At 40.5% G+C, this 19,816-nt stretch overlaps 1 pseudogene; it reads right to left on the bottom strand.

Annotated features, from left to right (window-relative positions):
• Positions 1-9,466: 9,466 nt before the first annotated feature.
• On the bottom strand, positions 9,467-19,100 carry LOC105538514 (annotated as a pseudogene).
• Positions 19,101-19,816: the final 716 nt, after the last annotated feature.

The raw sequence follows: 19,816 nt of genomic DNA, 5'->3' as shown, positions 1-19,816 counted from the left end.
GCTTTCTGTGATTTGCAGATTGGGAGGAAGCAAAACAAAACCTAATATTTCAGTGGCTATATGTAGGCCAGGACTTAGCTCCCACCGTTGGCCCATCTACCTCTAGGACTGAATCTTATCTGATCATTTCCATGGCAACAGCTGTGGGATTAGAATAGGATGAAGGTTTAGGAAGAGTTGCTGGAATTCAGTACTAGACGAGTGAGGATTATTTAACTACACACTTGCGTTGCCATGGAAACGCAAATTTACAAATCAGGCAGGATTTTTGTAGCTCAGCAGCACAGTATTATATTCTTAGGCCTGCTTCAAATCTCCCTGTTCCATTTCCTCTCTTATTGGGGGGAGATATCCCATCAGATACAATTTAATTATTCCCCAAATACTTTCTATTTTAATGTTTAAGGCAGAAATATGGATAGACCAGGACCAAGACCAAAGTGATTATTCTTAAAATGCTTTTCAGTTTTATTTTTAAAAAGCAAAATGCTATTTAATCTAAAGAAAGAGAATTTCAAACATGTGATAGGAAACATATTCATACAAGAGTCAATTAAGACCCATCTAAATCCAAACCAAAATTATGCTAATTCAAAAAGAATGATATCTAATTCTTGTAGGGTAAGTCCTACCTAGACTTTGAATTCATTTTATAGCAAGTTCATGTCAGGGAATCAGTAATACTTCATCTTTAACCACTGTTTTAGGATTTATAAACCACTTTGATTTCACAATAAGCTTATGGGTATGGAAGAGCAGGGGTCAAGACGAGCATTTAGAGACGGAGAATTGTGGTCCAAAGTGGTTGTGTGGCTTGCCTGAGGCCAGGCAGTCTTTACGCATATCCCATCTTTTTTTTTTTCCCAGCTGTTTGGTCTGTCAATGGAAATACCCATTAGAACTCCAGCTAGTATTTTATTTAACTCCTTATAATGTTACTTACAGAATTCCTCAGAAATGAACTTTTAGAAATACTCACCAGTCCTTTCTTCCCCAAATCCCTGTGTTCTTGGAGGAGTGATGTCTCGCAGCATGTTCTTTGGCCTAGGAAGACCTATGATGGCTCTTGTCTCCTATTTTTGAAGGAGTTGGGGGTGGGAATCAGTATTACAGCATGTCTTAGAACACACTTGTGGCCATGAGTGGTGGCTTATGCCTGTAATCCCAGCATTTTGAGAGGCTGAGGAGGGCGGATCCCCAGGTCAGGAGTTCGAGACCAGTTTGACCAACATGGTGAAACCCCATCTCTACTAAAAATACAAACATTAGCCAGGCGTGGTGGCACGTGCCTGTAATCCCAGCTACTCAAGAGGCTGAGGCAGGAGAATCGCTTGAACCCAGGAAGCAGAGGTTGCAGTGCGCCGAGATCATGCAATTGCACTCCAGCCTGGTGACACAGCAAGACTCTGTCTCAAAAAAAAAGAACACGCTTGTACGGGGACCATTTAAATGTGCCAGAAATCAGCCGACGACAGAAAACCGAGCTCAGACCCAGTCCCACTCCAGAGGGGAAGGAGGTTGGACCCACCTTCCAGGCACTGAGAAGAACTCCAGTACAGCAGCCAGGGTGAGTATGAAGGCAGCAACTGAAACAGGAGCTGGCGTCGGGTGTCTGACAGGGGTGGAGGAGTTCTGACAGGGACTATTTCAATATCCAGATTTCTGCTGGGAGAGCTGGGAGGTTCGGAGGAGCTGTGAGGATTGGGAGATGTAGTGGAGCTGCTCAGTACATCACTGGGATGCAGCTATGGCAGAGGCCGGGGACATGAGGAAGGGTACTGTGCTGAGACCCTCACTGGATTCTAGGTCGGGGGGACCAGCCACCCAAGAGAATTTATGTTGAGTCCTCGAGCACTGGGCTGGGACTTTTAAGGACTGGGTTCTGCCCACAGAGCAGGGTTGGACATGGTCCAGCTGTGGAAAGAAGGGAATTTGTAAAGGCTAGGCTGAGGAATGGCCACACCAGGGTACCACACATCCCAGTGGTATGGAGCCCAGAGGAAAGTCAGACTTTCCTGAGACTGATATCTAGTTCGACCTGTCGCTAGAAATGCAGTGTCAGGCCATTTATTTCATTTCTCTAAGCCTCTGTTTTCTCCTCTGTAAAACGGGGGATAATTGCAGTCTATTATAGAGGTCATCACCCTAGTCCAAAACTTTTGTTTTGCAGCTGAGGAAACACATGTCTAGCAAAATTAAGTGCTGTCCCTCACCCACAGACCCTCCACCCCAACCCCATCCCAGCTTGTTGGTGTCAGAACTGATCTTCAAACCTGCATGTTAAGAATGGAGGTGGGAGCTTAATTTGATTCAAAGTTTAAAGACAGGGAGTATTTTCTCTTCATCTGATGTCACTTCTGGGCAACTGATAGTGTTAACAATCAGTTGCCCAGAAGTGACATCAGATGAAGAGAAAATACTCCCTGTCTTTAAACTTCTAGCCAGGGCTAGAAGTCTGACCCTGGAAGAAGGTAACATGAATGATGATAGAATCAGGGCCACTTCTAACAGCCTGAGGATAAGACAACGGCCTGATTCTGGCAGTGTCAGTGTGGTCAGCCTTAGTCCCGCTTGGAGTTTTCTATTCCACAGAAGGCTTTTCCTAAGAGTAACAACCCTCTCAGAAAATTTCCAGTCTACAATATGAAATTATCAACTATAGTCCTAATGCTGTACCTTAAATCTCTAAACTTATTCATCCTACATAACTGCAATTTTGAACCCTTTGGCCATCACCTCCCCAACTCCCCCACCTGTCTGTCTCCCAAGCCACTGGTAACTACCTTTATACTGTTTGCTTCTAGGAATTCCACTTTTTTGGGGGGGGGGGCGGGACTCACTCTGTCACCCAGGCTGGAGTGCAGTGGCACAATCTCGGCTCACTGCAAGCTCCACCTCCCGAGATCAAACCATTCTCCTGCCTCAGCCTCCCATGTAGCTGGGACTCCGTCCCCATGTCCAACTAATTTTTTGTATTTTTAGTAGAGATGGGGTTTCACCATGTTAGCCAGGCTGGTCTCAGTCTCCTGACCTTGTGATCCGCCCTCCTCAGCCTCCAAAAGTGCTGGGATTACAGATGTGAGTTACCGTGCCCAGCCTGGAATTCCACTTTTTTAGATTCCACATATTAGTGAAGTTGTGCCGTATTTGTCTTTCTGTGTCTGGCTTATTTCACTATAACACTTAACAGGTTCATCAATGTTATAAATGGTAGGATTCCCTTCTTTTCATGGCTGAATAATATTTTCTTATATATGGAATATATATATATTACCACATATATTACTACATATACATAAAACCATGCACACGGGCATGTGTGTGTGTGTGTACATATATATAAATACATATATGAATATATATGTATTTATAAATATATAAACACATATATATTTATATATACATATATATATTATATATTTATAAATTATGTATATATATAAAATTTCCAGCATTTTTAAGAGAGTAGATTTCAGGTGCTCTCATCATCCACAAAAAAATATGAGGAGACAGATATGTTAATTTGCTTGACTATAGTAATATATTATGTGTATAGAATTTTTAATATATATCAAAAAATCATGTTGTAGACTTTTAGAAATGTTGTTGTGAATCATATGTTTATTTCATGGTGCTTAAGAAACACAAAGAATTTTAGTCGTTTTGAAATGCCTTTTCATTGCGGCATTTTGTTTCTATATTTGTTTACAGCAGAGATTCTCCAAGTGTGGTCCAGATCCTAGAGGTCCCTAGGAGACTTTTAAGGGTTCTGTGAGGTCAAAATTGTTTTTGTTATAACATGAAGATATTGTTTGAATTTTTGCCATAAAATTTCTGCTGATGGGCAAGAAAGAAATGGTGGTTAAAACTGCTGGCAATTTTGCAAGAATCAGAGCGATGGCACCAAACTGTATTAGTCTAAGTTGGTGTGTTCTTAACCATCATGTACTTGCATTATAAAATAAAATAAGTTTCACTTAAAAGTCATGTTGTACTCCTTAAATATATACAGTGTTAATCAAAAACATTTTTAAAAGGTATGCAGAAAAAAAGGAACAACTTGCGTCACAGCTGAAATCACACCTCCTTTAGTTATATCAGAGCATCTGCAAGAGAATCAAAGACGGGGTCCCCAACCTCTGGGCCGCAGACCAGTACCCGTCCTTGGCCTGCTAAAAACCAGGCTGCACGGCAGGAGGTGAGCAGCAGGCCAGTGAACATTACCTCCTGAGCTCCGCCTCCCATTAGATCAGCAGCAATATTAGATTCTCACATGAGCATGAACCCTATTGTGAACTGTGCACGTGAGGGATCCAGGTTGCATGCTCCCTGATGATCTGAGATGGGACAGTTTCATTCTGAAACTGTACACCCCTCCCACAACCCCACCCCTGGTCCATGAAAAAAAAATTGTCTTCCATGAACTGGTTGGGGGTTGCTGCTCTACAATATTATTCTAGCCATCTTTTTATTGGTTTCCTATAAACTCGAAAATAGCCATTTAGTATTATTCCCATCTCTATGCTCCTCTGAACCCCTCCATACACAAATGCTCAAAACCTCACACGTGGCTCACATTACCTTCTGCCACTATCATCCCCACCAGCTGCTTAAGTTGATGCAGGAGTTGTCAGAAGTTAAGTGACTTTCCTCAAGGTTAAGCAGGAATATGCAAAGGAAGAGCTGGGACCATCCGTGAGAGAATCACAAAATCAGAACATGAGCTGACATGGCCTTTGCTTGGACAGGGCCACTTGCATATCGATTGTGTCTCTGGCACAAGTCATGGAGACCTGGCTGCCAGGAAGGAAAACTGCAGAGAACAGAGCAGAACAAGACTCTTCCTATGGAGAGGGTGAGTTGCTGAGTCCAAAACACATCATGACAGCGTCCATACAAGACTTCAGCCTGGGCAATGTGTTGGGTGTGGTCAAGGTTGTAGTCAGAGAGGGTGGAACTTGTTCTAAGCCAAGGTAGCTTTTGGAATACATACTGGCTCTCTCATCCCCCAACAATGGGATTACACAGGAGACACTATTTTTCAGGGCAATCTAGTCACATTTATCAACATTCAAAAACACATGGTTTTTAACCTATGAATGCTTCCTTGTAATTACACAGAAATACACAAAGATATTCATTGTAGTATGGTTTGTAATAGTAAAACATATAAAACAAAACCTATCCACATTTGAAGACAACCTAAATATCTCTTAATAGAGAATCAGTGATATAAGTATGGCACAAAGAGTCAATGAATGCCATGCTGCTACTAAATAGATGTGATTGGTCTATATATGCAAACATGAAAAGATCTCCAAAATACAGCACTAAAGGAGACAAATGAAATGCAGAATAGCATGTGGTCCAATTTGTGTAAAAATATAGGCACCATATGGACATGGGCTATGAATGTGTAAACAATTTCTAAAGCGATCCATGAGAAACCGTTGACAGCAGTTACATTTAGAGAGTGGGACAGCAGTTTATAGAGCAGTGGGAAGCATTTATTTCTGATTTTACACTGTTTATTATAATTTTTACACTGTGCTCATATATTACTTATTAACAAAAAATATCGTATTTGATAAAATGGAAGGGAAGGAATTGAATTGGTGCAGCAGACCAACAGAAGGTTGGGGAGGGAAGAAAAAAGAAGAAAGGTAAAGAGAAATGAACTACTTTAATTAGCAGGAGTGAAATCTTTATAGAATCTTTCAAAAAAAATGTTAACAGCTTTGTTGACATGTAATTTACATACCATAAAATTCCATACCATTTAAAGCATAGAATTGCATGGTTTTAAAGTATATTTATAATATTATGCAGTTATCACTATAATCTAATTTTACAACAGTTTCATCACCTCAAAAGAAACCTCTTATACATGAGCAGTGACTCCTCATTCCCCACCTTCTTCACTCCTACCCCTAGGAAACCACTCTCTTGCTTTCTATTCCTGAAGATGCCTATTCTGAACATTTCATTAAATGGAATTGAATAGTGTGCGGCCTTTTGTGACTGGCTTCTTTCATATAGCATAATGTTTTCAAGATTCATCCGTGTTGTGGCATGTATCAGCATTGCATTCCTTTTTATTGCCAACTAATATTCCATCACACAGATATGCCATCTTTTATTTTCCCATTCATCAGTGGATGGACATTTGTGTTGATTTCATTTTTGAACTATTATCAATAATGCTGCTATGAACACTCATGTAATAATTTTGTGTGGATGTGTGTTTTCATTTCTCTTGGATAGATAACTAGGGATAGCTAGACAGTAATAGGTAGATATGTGTGCAGAATTTAGAGCTTTGGGGAAAAATATTCCAGAACAAACAATATCTTAGAGAAACAATGGCAAAGACCAGGAAGAGGGTATGCCGTTGTTAAGACCTGTCAGCCAATTAGTTTAGAGTCATCCATTCTTGAGCATTTATTGAGCATCTAGTACATGCTAGGTACTTTCTCAAATATTGGGGATGTAGCAATGAAGAACAGGCAACAATTACTGCTGTTGTAAATCTTACACTTTAGTGGAGGAAGAACAACAATAAAAACTTGACTTCAAAGTAAAGCAAGTGGCATGCCAGATGGTGATAAGTACTATGCTGAAAAATAAAGCAAAGAGTGGGGAACGTGTATGCTGGAGTTTGGAGGAGGGTTTATTATTTTCAACAGGATGGTTAGTGCCAGAAAGCTCCCTGCGGAGGTGATATGGGATTCACAGAATATCCTGAATGGGAACCAAAGTGGTACCTGCAGCTCAGGGCAGAAATTAGAAGCCAGAAGGTGGATTTGGGTGACACTCCAGGCAACTTCCTTATAAGCCGCTCAGCTGCTCTTTCCCATTACAGTCTTCTTGTGTACTGGAGGTCAGTTCCTTTAGAACAGGGCACTGTCATGCACAAGTAATAAATGCCGCCCACACATGTCAGACTTAGAGAGGTCCCTGCTTTCACCTGGAGCCCACTTGGAGAGGGAGTGTTTGGTAACTGAGGTAAAGCTGCATTGCAAGGGAGCTGCCAGGCACCATTCTCTTGTTCCACAAAGTCCTGGGGAAGCAAGAGGTAGTATTCAGTGATGTATCCTCACAATAGGAATGAGAGAGCAACAAGACTCATCTCTGGTGTGAATTTCATGGTGGGACTTTTTCCCCCCAGTGGAGCTCACCCTTTCTGGATGAAGATAAGGCAAATGGTAATACCAAGGAAGTGGCACTGTGGCCCCTTGCCTTTTGGGTTCGCATGCAGAAGTGACTTCATCCAGTGAAAAAACATCTTCATTCAAAACTGCTTTTTCTGCTCAAGCTATTAAGAGATAAACTGTTCCTTCAAGCTGTGATCTCAAAGGGGTTAATTTCAGAAATCTCTTCTGAAATGGGTTAAATTTGGGCCACCAACAGGCCACACATTTCTTTTCTGTCTTTATTATGTGGAATCATCACTTATGATCTCCTACTAGCTGCCAAATATAAACTGACACAGACGTCAACTAGGAATTCCTTTAACTACAAGTAGCAGAATACTGAGTTGCCAGTGGTTTGAACAATAACTTCATTTAATTATGTGACTGTAACTGTCCAGACTGGTGTGGGGCACAGTAATGTTATCAAGAACCCTGACTCTTATATATCTCTGCCCTGCCATCTTTAACCTGTTGGGTTTCTCAGTTCTTATGCTTTTTGCCTCTTACTCACTATGCCAATCAGCATTCATGGGAGGAAGAAGGAAAATGGGCAGCCCCAGCATCATCTGTCCTTTTGATCAGGAAAGCAAACGTTCACCTACAAGTACCCCCAAGCAGACTTCTCCGTATGTCTCATTGGCCAGAACTGGGGCCTCACAGTCATTGCTAGCTGTGAAGCAGGCTAAACTTTGGTTTAAAGTAGTGGGCTGCAAACCTGGGTGAGCACGGGAATCAGCTGGAAGATTTGTTAGAGCACAGGTTGTTGGGCCTCGCCCCAGACATTCCGATTTAGTGGGTCTGGGGCAGGGCCGGGAATCTGCATTTCTAGCAAATTCCCAGGTGATGCTTCTGCTGCTGTTCCAGGGACCCACTTTGAGAACCACTGGTTTAAAGGAAGTATTTTATATTTTAACTGACACTCTCCTAGGCAGACACTACTTTGCTTTTCTCTGCATTTTTGGAGGACACTTACTTGTATTTTCTGCCTTTCACTGCATACATCATTGCCACGTCTACTTTCCTAATTCTGTCCCGGATCATACTGTGTCTTTACTCAAAAACTATTAGGAGTTGCTTAGTATTCTCTGGAAACTGAGGCTTTTCATGATTTAATACCAATGTGCATATGTTTCCAACTATTCAGTGTTAATAATCTATGTGTCATTTACATGTAGCCCTGAAAATATGACCTTGTGATGACTCAGTTGTATCAGACCAACCATCTTTCTGCTAATAATTATAAAAGCTGGTTAAAATATAAAAAACCACTGTGTGAAAACATCACAAAGTAGCCAACACAGTCAGGACTTCAGAGGTCAAAATCTAAGGGAAAAAAAGGGAAATGCATAGATAAATTCTTCCAAGTATTTAAGGAATAAAGATCCCTAATGTTATACAAACTCTTCCACAGAGTAGAAAAAGAGGAAGGGATTCATAACATAGTTTATGAAACCTGCATAACTTTGATACCAAGCCTAACAAGGACATTATAAGAGAGGAAAATTATTGTCAATATCTCTCATGAACATAGGTGAAAAATACTAAGTGAAATAATAACAAATTGAACCCATTAATATTACCCATTAAAGGGTAATACTCCACAACCAAGCTGGAATCCATGAATGCAAATATCTTAACATCTACCAACTTTACCCTTTAAGCCTCATTTCTGCATCTAATAATGGTTTTATTTATTTTATAAGTAAGACTGTTGCGAGGCTTGAGATAATACATTGAAACAGCCTAATGCATTCCTCAACACATAGGAAGTGTTCAATAAGATTGACTAATAATGTCATTTTATTATTTCACATAAACGAGGTTCTACTATATAATATTGTGCTGGAAGATTATGTAGGCTAACATTCAAAAGCAATCACGGCATTGTCCCAGCTACCTTTTCCAATAGTTTCTTCAACTTTCCTTTGTGTAGTTTACACAAATTTTCCTTGAACATGCACTTTTTAAAAAATTGTCTCTCTTTTTTTTTTTTTTAATTGAAAGTCCCTGTCTGGTTCTGCTTACATGAGTGGCTATGACTAGGGGAACAAGGAGAGGAATTAGCCAGCATGGGGAGGAGTCATCTCACAACATTCTATTTGTATGCAGAACCAAACAGACAAGCACAGAGTCACTATTGTGCTCAGAAGTTGGAAGCATGGGAAGGGGGAAACAGGTGGGGAGTGAGGGTGTTATTAAAAAAGCACAGCCCCTTCCTCAAACTGGGATGACTGGGGGAAACTGATCTGCATCAACCCAAGAGGAATCAAGACCTAAAGTGGTTTGAGAAGGTCAGAACTGTCAGAGATCAAGGGAGGAGGAAACTCTGGTGGGTACAGGAGTTGTTCAGCAGACTCAAGGGCCCAGAAGATAAACACCAGGTCCCTCTTCGTGCTCTCCTTGGTCTCCTGAGCTGCATCATAGAAAGCATAGTGACAGTCCTTGTCTGGTTCCATCTTGAAAAGGTGGCATGGGGTCACTGACAGTCTGGCCCACATCACCCACCAGGATCTTGCCCCCCTCCAGGATGATGATCTTCCTGTCCTCACTCAAAGAGAAGAGCACCTCCTTCTTGTGCGTCTCCATCTCCTCTGGCATCAAAGACTTGCACCCCTTTATGTCATTAATCACCTTGTGATGCCATCAAAGGCAACCACCCTGGAAGCCTTGTTTTTGGAAGTGAAAAGGAGATGGTAAGAAGAGCCAAGGAAGAGGAGAGCTGCTGCAGCTGCTGCTACAATCTGACTACTGCACTGTTTTTGCTTGTTTTTGTTTTTCACATAAGAGTATCTTACCAAGCTGTGAACACTTTCATCAAAAAGAAGGACCACTTTTTTATTTATAAGAGAACAGCCCAGTGACTGGATCAAGGTACAAATGCAATAGATATTTGTTAAATAAGTAAATTAATACTCTTTTTGGGGCCTGGAATACCACCCAATGCCATCCTTTTCCTGTTAGCCCCTTCCTGATTCCCTAAAACAAGATAAGGGCTTTCTCTTTGAACCATCCTAGGATTTCCCTTCCATTTCTGTCATGGCACTTGTCACATTTCACTTATTTTCTATTACTTAGGTAATTCTCTAACTTATACTCAGAATGGGCAGCAGGCTATAGAACAGTGATTACAACTACCTTCAAATAACAATATTTTACTCATACACAACATAAGAAACAGTATGCTTTCATTCTTCCCTATCTTTTGTCATTATTGTCATGCATTTTACTTTCATTTATGTTATAAAACCTACTGTTTATTTTGTTTTAAACATTTTAAGCAGTTAAGAAGTAAAATTAAATTTTAAATAAATTAAGGAATGAAAAGTATTTTCTATTTAAATACATAGTTATCATTTTTGTGCTCCTTATTACTTTTAGATCCAAGTTTCCTTCCAGTAACATCACCTATCAGCCTGTAAAACTTCCTCTAACATTTATTTTAGTGCCATTCTGCTGGTGATAAATACTCTCTCTCTCTCTTTTTGGTTTGCAAATGTCTGTATCTTACCTTTATTTTTAAAGGATATTTTTTGCTGAATATAGAATTTGACATTGACTGTTTTCCTCAGCACTTTAAGGATAGTGTTCCATTATTTTCTGTTTTGCATGATTTCTAATGAAAATCTACAGTTTTCCTACCCTTGTTCTCCACTAAGTAATGTATCAGTTTTTTTTCTGGTTGCATTTAATATTCTCTATCACTAGTCTTCAGCCATTTGATCATGAGGTACCTTGGTATAACTTTCATTATAGTTATCCTGCTTGGAGATTATTGAGCTTCTTGCATCTGTGGATTTGTTATTTTTTAAATCAAATGTGAAAAACTTTCAGCCATTATATCTTCTTATATTTCCCCTCAATATCTATCTTTTCTCCTCCTGAGTACATGTATGTTAAGGACCTGATACTGTCCGAAAGGTTACTGAGTCTCTGCTCAGTGTTTAAGCCTTTTTTCCCCTATGTGCTTCTGTTCAGACAGTTTCTGTTATATCTGCAAATGCACTCACTGGTCTTTTCTTCTGTAATCTCACTGTTTTCATTGCAGGTATTGTCTTTTTCTGGTCAAAATCTTCTTTTTGTCCTGTTTTATAGTTTCCTTTTCTCTACTGAGATTCTCTATTTGTTCCTTCCCTTATTACATCCATGTTTTCTTTCAAATTCCTGAACATGTTTAAAATACCTGTTTTAAAGTCCTTGTTTGCTAGTTCCATTATCTGTCATTTGGGTCTGTTTCTATTAACTCATTTTTCTCTTGATAATGAATCACACATTCCTGCTTCTTCATAAGTCTAGTAATTTTTTGTTTTATGACAGACATTATGAATGCTACATTGTTGAGTATCTGCATTTTGTTTTCTTAGTAATAGTCTGTGTCTTGTCTCATAGGCAGTAATTTATTTAGAGAGTAGCTTTTTCAAGGCTTGTTTTTAAACTTTGTTAAGGTGAGTCGAGCACTAGCATAGCCTTTAGCTTAGGACACATTAACCCTCCCCCTAACGCCTGGTTTTGCTGAGACTTCTACTGAGTGCTGGAGGTTTTCAATACATTTATTCACTCTTGCTCTTTGGAACTCACATGTCTACCATTCCTGTGAAAGCTCCAGTAGTGGCTTGGGTCACTGTTTTCCATTAGTTGTATTTTCTTCTTAGTTTCTTGCCTTGTCTCATGGAGTCTCACTCTGTATATGCACAGTTTATTATTTGACTAAAGACTCAGGGGCATGGCTAGATAGTTTTTGGACCTTTTTCTCTGCACAGCTCCTTTCTCTTTGATACCCTGACCTGCAAATTCTTGCTGCCTCAGTAGCCCCAAATTCTGAGCTCTGTCTGCTGAGTCAATGAGATTACTGCATTCTATTCGGGGCTTCTCTTCTCAAAGTCAGTATGGAAAATACCTCTAGGTGAAAATTCAAGGTGATGAAGGAGATTGCTTCACATTTTTTTTCCTTTGAAGATCAGAGTCCTGTGCTGTCTATTATTTAACATCTGAAAAGAGTTATTTTTATTATTTTGTTCAGTATTCTAGTTGTTTATGGTAGAGAGCTAATCCAGCACAAGTCACTCAATCACTGCCAGAAATAGAGGTTATGGCATGCATTTTTAAAAGGCCATTCTGGCTGCTATGTGAAGAATGGGAAAAAATATATATATGAAAAGAGAAAATGAGTTGACCAGGTAAGACACTGCTGCAGCAATCCAGTTAAGAGATGACGAAGGCATAGGCTATAGAAATTGAATTTTAACAGAGGGTTTATGAAATGGAGACTTGGTCGTAAACATTCTTACTCTGATGTAATGGTTGTTTCTTTCACTTTGTATTCACAAACTTGAGCAATTTTTTGAAATTCTAAGAAGAAAATTTGAGAGAAAACACCTATGTTTAGTTTTATTCACATGAATATCATCTGTCTGTACCCACATCAGCTGATTTTCATGTGGACACTCAGAGATAAAATTTTTATTTTCATGAAATCTTTGTACAAATATAGCGAATGACATTTTGAAAACTGATTTCATCAACAACAATTGTAGCTATCTCCTTTTATCTAAAACATCTTAGTATGTACTAGTGTATAAGAGAAACATTTATTAATAGTGTGCCAAAAAAGAATTTTAATCTTACTTTGAACTTCATCTAGAGTACACAATCACTAAGTTTATATGTTTTGTTAAATCTACAGTGTGCATGGCCCTGTAGTAGGCGTTGTAGGAAGGTATGAATCAAAAGACAAGGGACTGCTTCTGATTTGGAATAATTATACCATAATAAAAAAGACAAGAGAGGCTCATATTAACAAGAAGAAACTATGGTTGTTCTGGTTTATATTCAAGGTTGAAAATCACTGGACTATGCAAAAGGAGAAAGTAACAGAAAGCTGATGACAAGAGTCCCGGAGTCTCTGTCTGAGCAAAAAAAATTTAGTCAAGCATGACATTCCCTGTGAATGGATAAAGCAAGAATCAGTAGGCTCCCTGGGCTTCCAGAGCCTTTAATGGGGCAGTGACTGGTCACATTAAGGTCAAGGCTTTGTATGGGTTGGGGTCCCATCAGGAAAGAGAAACACATTCAAATGGTTTAAGCTTAAGAGGGTTTACAGACATGGGCAGGGGATAAGGAGATTTTAAAGGGTGATATGATATCTAGGGTGATAGTTGGGTCTTGTTACCATCCCTAGACTTGGAGAAGTAAGGGAGAGACCAGTTTCTGTGACGGAGAGGACTCTGCAGAAAGGGCCACCTCTCAGAGCTGTCACCTTCACCTGAGGGAAGCAGCCAGCCAATGGCAACCCTAGGAAGTGAGCAGGGGAAGTGAACACCCTAGTCTCTCTCTCCTCCCTCCCTTCATCCAATATCCTGTCAGTGCACCCTCTTGGTCAAGCCTACTCAGGAGCCAGAGGGGAAGGGAGCCCATGCATGCAGTCCATGTGGGTCGAACTCCTAAAGCCCAGTGCAACACGAAGAAGTGTAGACAGTAGACCTGAGAGGCAAGTATAAAATACCCAGCACAAGTCCTTTCCAACAGCCAGAACTAAGAGTCCCCCAAAGTCAGAGATGATGCCACTCCTTCACCCTCCAGGATGGATCTTGAATACTGAAGGTACTTGAGTGGAGAGAAAGTTGAGTCCACATAGTCTCCAAGCACTGTATAGTAGTCATAACAGAGAGAACACTTAGAAAGCAGCCCGGTGTGTTCTCCCATGTCCCAGCCACCCAGCTCCGGGGAGGCTACACCACAGAAAGAGGCTGGAATTTCAAAAAGCCAGTTGAAAGCAAGAAAAAAATGTCATTAAACGTATTTCAAAAGCTGAGATGTCAAGCACTCTGTAGACTCCCCAGAATCTATAATGGCCAAACGAAGGCTATTTCTCCATTTCAGGAAAATGCAACAAGAACAGAAATAGCAGGTTAAGTATCTGCAATAACTGGAGAAATAGCAAATGCCTGGAGTGGAAGAAGTCAGTCATGGCCTGTTAGAGTACAGGGGAGACATACCCTATCTTAGACCTACTCTTTTGGTTGCAAGTAATAGAAGCTCAATAAGAATGGATTAATTCAAAAAGGGAGACTTTTTGAATCAAAGGAACACTATAACTCATGGAAACTGAGGGTGAGAACTGCAGCACGGCTTGTGATTAGGGGCAGGAGCACATATGGAATCAAGAAAGTTGCTCTGTCCATTGTCTTCCCCCAGCATGACAAGCTCCAGCTCTCTGCTTCCTCTCTGCACTTGTGCACAGCCTTCTCTTTCTGCAGACAGGATCCTCCACTCTTGTGGGCATATGATGGAATTTAGGAGCCCCAGAAATTTTTGATATACCTGTTGTTATGGGTCGAATTGTGTCAACCCAAAAATATATGTTGAAACCCTAACCCCAAATGTCTCAGATACGAACTTTTTTGGAAATAAGTTTGCTGCAGATGTAATTATTTAAGATGAGGTCATGCTGAAATAGGGTAGACCTTTCATCCATTATAAGAAGAGAAGAGACTCTGACTCCCAGGTCATGTGGTGACACAAGTGGAGAGGGAGTGATGCTCTTACAAGTCGAGGAACGCTAAAGATTGCCAGCAAAAGCCAGAAGCTAAAAGAGGCAAGAAACGAACTTCTTCAGCTTTCAGAGAGAGTAAGACCTTGCTGACATATTGATTTTGAATTTCTGGCTTTTGCAAGTGTGATAGGATAAATCTCTGTTGTTTTAAGCCACTCAGTTTGTAGTCCTTTGTTATGGTAGCCCTGGGAAATGGCTATGCCAATCTGCAGAGTTTTCATCTGAGTCGGGAGAGAGACATCATCGACCCAAACTGGGTTAGGTCTATAGGCAATGGCAATATTTCTTCAAGGGTAGTTTCCAGAACAGCAGCATCAGCGACACCTGCAGAGTGCCAGAAATGCGAATTCTCAGCCCTATTTTAGTCTTATTGAAACAGAGACTCTGGAGGTGGGACCAAGGAATCTGTTATCAGAAGCCCTCCAGATGACTCCAATGCATCCTCAGGTTTAAGATCCTCTAAGCGATGGTAAGAGGACAGGGTATGTTGGTTTTAGGAGTGTGGGGAGCAGGGTCATAGAGTATAATCATGGCTTCAGTAGTCCATTTCCATGAGTGGGTACAGTCCAGAGAGTTCTCAAAGAAGGAAGTTGGGAAGGGAACAAACCCCAGAAGTTGCCTATTATTCCTCCCTCTTGGATCTTAAGAGAGGCAGCTGAGATTTTAACCATTCCACAATGAAGATGGTATCAGATAGCTAATATTTTGTTACTAGTATTATAAAACCATTATATTTCAGGGCTGGTCTGCACTAAGAGAACATAGATGACAAATAATAAGGTGAGATAATTACAGAAATAGTGCCAAAACCATATAATTGTTGCTCTACTATACTGATTCTCAACCTTGGCTACATATTGGAATCATCTGAATCACCTGAGAGGCTTTAACAATATGCTGACACCAGGGTCTCATGCAGGAATTCTCAGTCAATTGGTCCAGGGTGCAACTTGAGCATTAGGATTTTTAAAAGCTCCTTGGGTGATTTTAGTGTACAGTTAAGTTTCAAAACTACTAGGTCAAAAATTTACCATCTTTGCTGTGAGCTGTAAGTATTTTTTGTCAGTGGTAGGGATATGATTTGCTCTACATGAGTTTTCCGAGCAGAAGAAATAACAGGGAGGATTTAGCTTAGAACTGCTATACTATTTGCTTTGATAAAGCAGAGCGTGCAGTTGCAACTGTTATAAGAGGTGGGGTTCAGTTAAATTCAATAAACGTTCATTGAGTGACAAACACTCTGCTAGGTGATAAGGGTACTGTGCTGAACAAAAGGTTCTGTGTTCAGCTCCCTCTCTGGGGCAGGAATCAGATACACAGTGTGATCTGGAATTTGGTGTCATCTACACATTGATGGTTCTCAGTGCTGGTGCTCAAGAACATTGGTGAGATTGATCAGTTGCTAGTTTGCCACAAGGAATATGTTACAAATCATAACTATAGCATAAAAGTTTGCCAATAATTGACTTTAGATAAATAAATTATGGTGTACTTAAAGCTATGCCAAAAATCATGTCACTTGCTCACTTATATTCCAGCACTTGATGAAAATTAGAGGTAGAGTTATGGCTGGAAATTGTTGATAAGACACAAAAAAATAATCTACACAATCCTAAATTTACATATGAAAGCATCAATCACATCTCTGTTTGACCAATGTTATCAATAAAGTCAGTTTTTTTCAGCAAAATGGTGGGTCAGTTTGTCTTTCAGGCATAACTGTCACGTATGTGAAGGGGATAGCTGACATATATGTGAGTAGCTTTAGGGTCACTAATGTATGTGGAAGGGACTTACCAATTTTAAAAACACTTTGCTATTGCTTTTCTCAAAGAGTGCTATGATGGAATAGGGGAAAGTATGGATGGACAGACTTAAAGCCAGCCATTCCATATGGTCAAGCAGCACCCAAACATTCTATGAAAGCAGAACCTCATCTCTGTGTTCCTAGCAGAGACTGGCACAGAAGGCCCTGCCTTGCACATAGCAGGTGATCAACAAATGGTTAGATATTTGCTGGGTAATTCAACATCACAGGATTGCCATCACTGTAGTGTATTAGGGCCCTAGTGACTGGAAACAACAGAAACTCTCTTTAACTGGTGCAAGCACAGCTCAGATGTACTGTTAAACTACTTTCTCTGTCTTTAGCCTCTGCAGTTCTCTCTGTTGGCTTCAAATTCCATCAGTTGCTCTAGGCTTACATTCTACTCCTTTAGCACCCCAGTGGACAAGGCAGTATTGTTGGCTACAGCAGTATCTTGGAAGATTGATTCAGTTTGACCTGGTTCAGGTCATATGCCCAATAGATTACAGTTATTTCATGAGCCAAACCATATAACCCACCCATGAAGTGAGAGTCGGGCTCAGGCAATTTGTCTGAGAGTAAGGGAGAAATAGTTCCTTAGCAGAAGAATCAGGTTGCTATATCTAACTTTACAAGTAGGTATTATATGAAGTAGATATTATTTGAAGAAATGAATGCTCATCGCAAGTGACGAAACCAACTTGGACTCAGTCTGCTTGATTCTGCAGCCTGATCTCTAGAATGGAGGATCCATGAGGCTCAGGAAACTTAAGCTTTAGGGCCACTCATGGATGTGGAAGGGCCCTATCAATTTAAAAAATACTTTGATGTTACTTTTCTCGAAGAAGGCTATGATAATTATATAATCTCCAGGTCCTTCCAAAACCTGAATTTGATTCTTGTTTATCTTCTTTCTCCTGCCTAGATGTCCCTCCCTGCCTGCCATACAAGCGCGCTGAAGGAAATACTTTACCCAAATTCAGATGCTTCAACTAATTCTGAATCGAAACTTTTTCTGGCTTTCCCAGTAAAACATGATTATTCCCTACTCACAGCACCATCTTTGAAGATCTGGGGCACCTGTCACAGGCTCCCTGGTGTTGCTCTAGTTCTTTGTGTTCCTATCTTATCTTTCCTACTAAAATGCAAGTCACTTTCAGGGTGACTTAGTCATTTTCACAGCCTCCATGGCACTAAGTATGTTGCTTACCCGAGTATATGTATCTCAATGCATGCATGTTGGTTGGGTGGAAAAAGGATCAAGGCATGCCAAGAGGTTCCTTGTCAGGTCACCTTGGAATTCCCGGCTTTTTTCTTCATTTTGAGGCAACTCTTTGGTTTTCCAAAACTATGAAATTAGTTATGCAATACCAATCAATGTGGAGGATTTTCTAAGTACAGCCTTTGAAAGATAAAGGTGTGAAATATATTACAAACCAGATATTCTCTTAGCTTTCCAGAGGTCATAAAGCATGTATTAAAGGAGTTGCTAGAAATTCTGTCTTATATAATTTCCCTGTGTTTCTCTCCTCTGGGACACTTTCACCACTTATTTGAATGCTTAAGAGGTGGTTAGGTTGCTGTCAAGCCTTTATTGGTAAATATTTAATCAGTAAAAGCTTTCCTCAAGTCTCTCTAATGGTGTATGTACCCAGTAATACAAGAATTCATAGACTTCTCTCAAACGTACCCTGGACTACCTATAGAAAATGTCCAACTCCTCTGCAGAAGCAAAAATGCTATTTTCTACACACAATAACTTGACTATTCTGTTTTGTATTAGCTAAATCTCTAAGCTCTGTGGTTTTCTAATTACTTTTAAGTGCAATTCATTTTTTATCCATGGAAAATGTAATACACTCTCATTGTGGAAAACACACAAAAATAGCTAGGGAAAAATATTTTCTTTTGCAGATTTCTGAAATATTTCAACCAAGGTTTTTCAGGCGTTGGTGAGGGATCATTAATTTTCTTCTCATGGTATATCTCTGTGCGTGCCACCACTGAGACCTTAAGATGCTATTTTAGAACTGGAGAGGAGCCATCACTTCTCCAACTGGTATAAACAGCTTTACCAAGCCTTAAGATGAAACAAGCAGGCTAGAGACATAGGTGTGCATATGTCAAGGAAGATGAATCTGAGCTTGGTGGGGCAGGACTACAGGTGCCTGATTTGTATATAGTCTAATTACATTTCAGTTTCAATGAGCAGAGTATAGTCTGAAAACATCTTATTGTTAGGCTTTTGGAATTTTTGTGATTGTTGTTAGTTTTCTCCCGTAAAAGTTGCTTTTGGGAAACTAAATTCTTCTGATCAAACTCTGAAGGAAAGGGGAGTTTTTATACTGGGTCCAGGTCCAAGGAGGAATCAGGGTGTCTTTTGAGGCCAGGTTGGTGTTTATGAAGCCTGGATTGACTCTTGGGAGGATAGAGAACCAAGTGTGGGTCTTCAAAAGCAATTGTTTCCCACTGAGCATCCCCTTACCTGCTCTGCGCTGGTCTGCAAAGACCTCTGCCATCTTACAGACAGGCCCTCAGAGACCTCTGCCATCACTAATACCACTTGGATACCACCCACATCTCCAGCCTCAACCCTGACAGGAACTAAGCCCAGACTGAAAAGCCATCTTGCTATGGCTGCTTCCTCCAAACTCAGCGTGGCAGATCCTCTCTTACTAATACCCTTATTTCTATTAAATGCACCAGCAGTCTCCTAATGTCCTAGTCCATAATGGAAGTCATTTTTAAATTTGTTATTTAAAAATCTATGGAGGCATGCCCAAGATGGCCATATAGGAACAGCTCCAGCTTCCAGCTCCCAGCGTGAGTGACACAGAAGATGGGTGATTTCTGCATTTTCAACTGAGGTGCAGACCAACACCTCACACCTCACACGGCAGGGTACACCCCTGAGACGAAGCTTCCAGAGCAAGAATCAGACAGCAACACTTGCTGTTCAGCAATATTCTATCTTCTGCGGCCTCCGCTGCTGATACCCAGGCAAACAGGGTCTGGGGTGGACCTCAAGCAAACTTCAATAAACCTACAGCTGAGGGGTCTGACTGTTTGAAGGAAAACTAACAAACAGAAAGGACACCCACACCAAAACCCCACCAGTACGTCACCATCATCAAAGACCAAAGGCAGATAAAACCACAAAGATGGGGAAAAAGCCATGCAGAAAAGCTGGCAATTCAAAAAATCAGAGCGCATTTCCCCCTCCAAAGGAACACAGCTCATCGCCAGCAATGGAACAAAGCTGGACGG

This window comes from Mandrillus leucophaeus, unplaced genomic scaffold (assembly GCF_000951045.1).
Source record: "Mandrillus leucophaeus isolate KB7577 unplaced genomic scaffold, Mleu.le_1.0 Scaffold193, whole genome shotgun sequence".
In the NCBI taxonomy this organism is placed as follows: Eukaryota; Metazoa; Chordata; class Mammalia; order Primates; family Cercopithecidae; genus Mandrillus; species Mandrillus leucophaeus.
The sequence above is the reverse complement of the archived record's forward strand: the minus strand, read 5'-3'. Positions and strand labels throughout refer to the sequence as shown.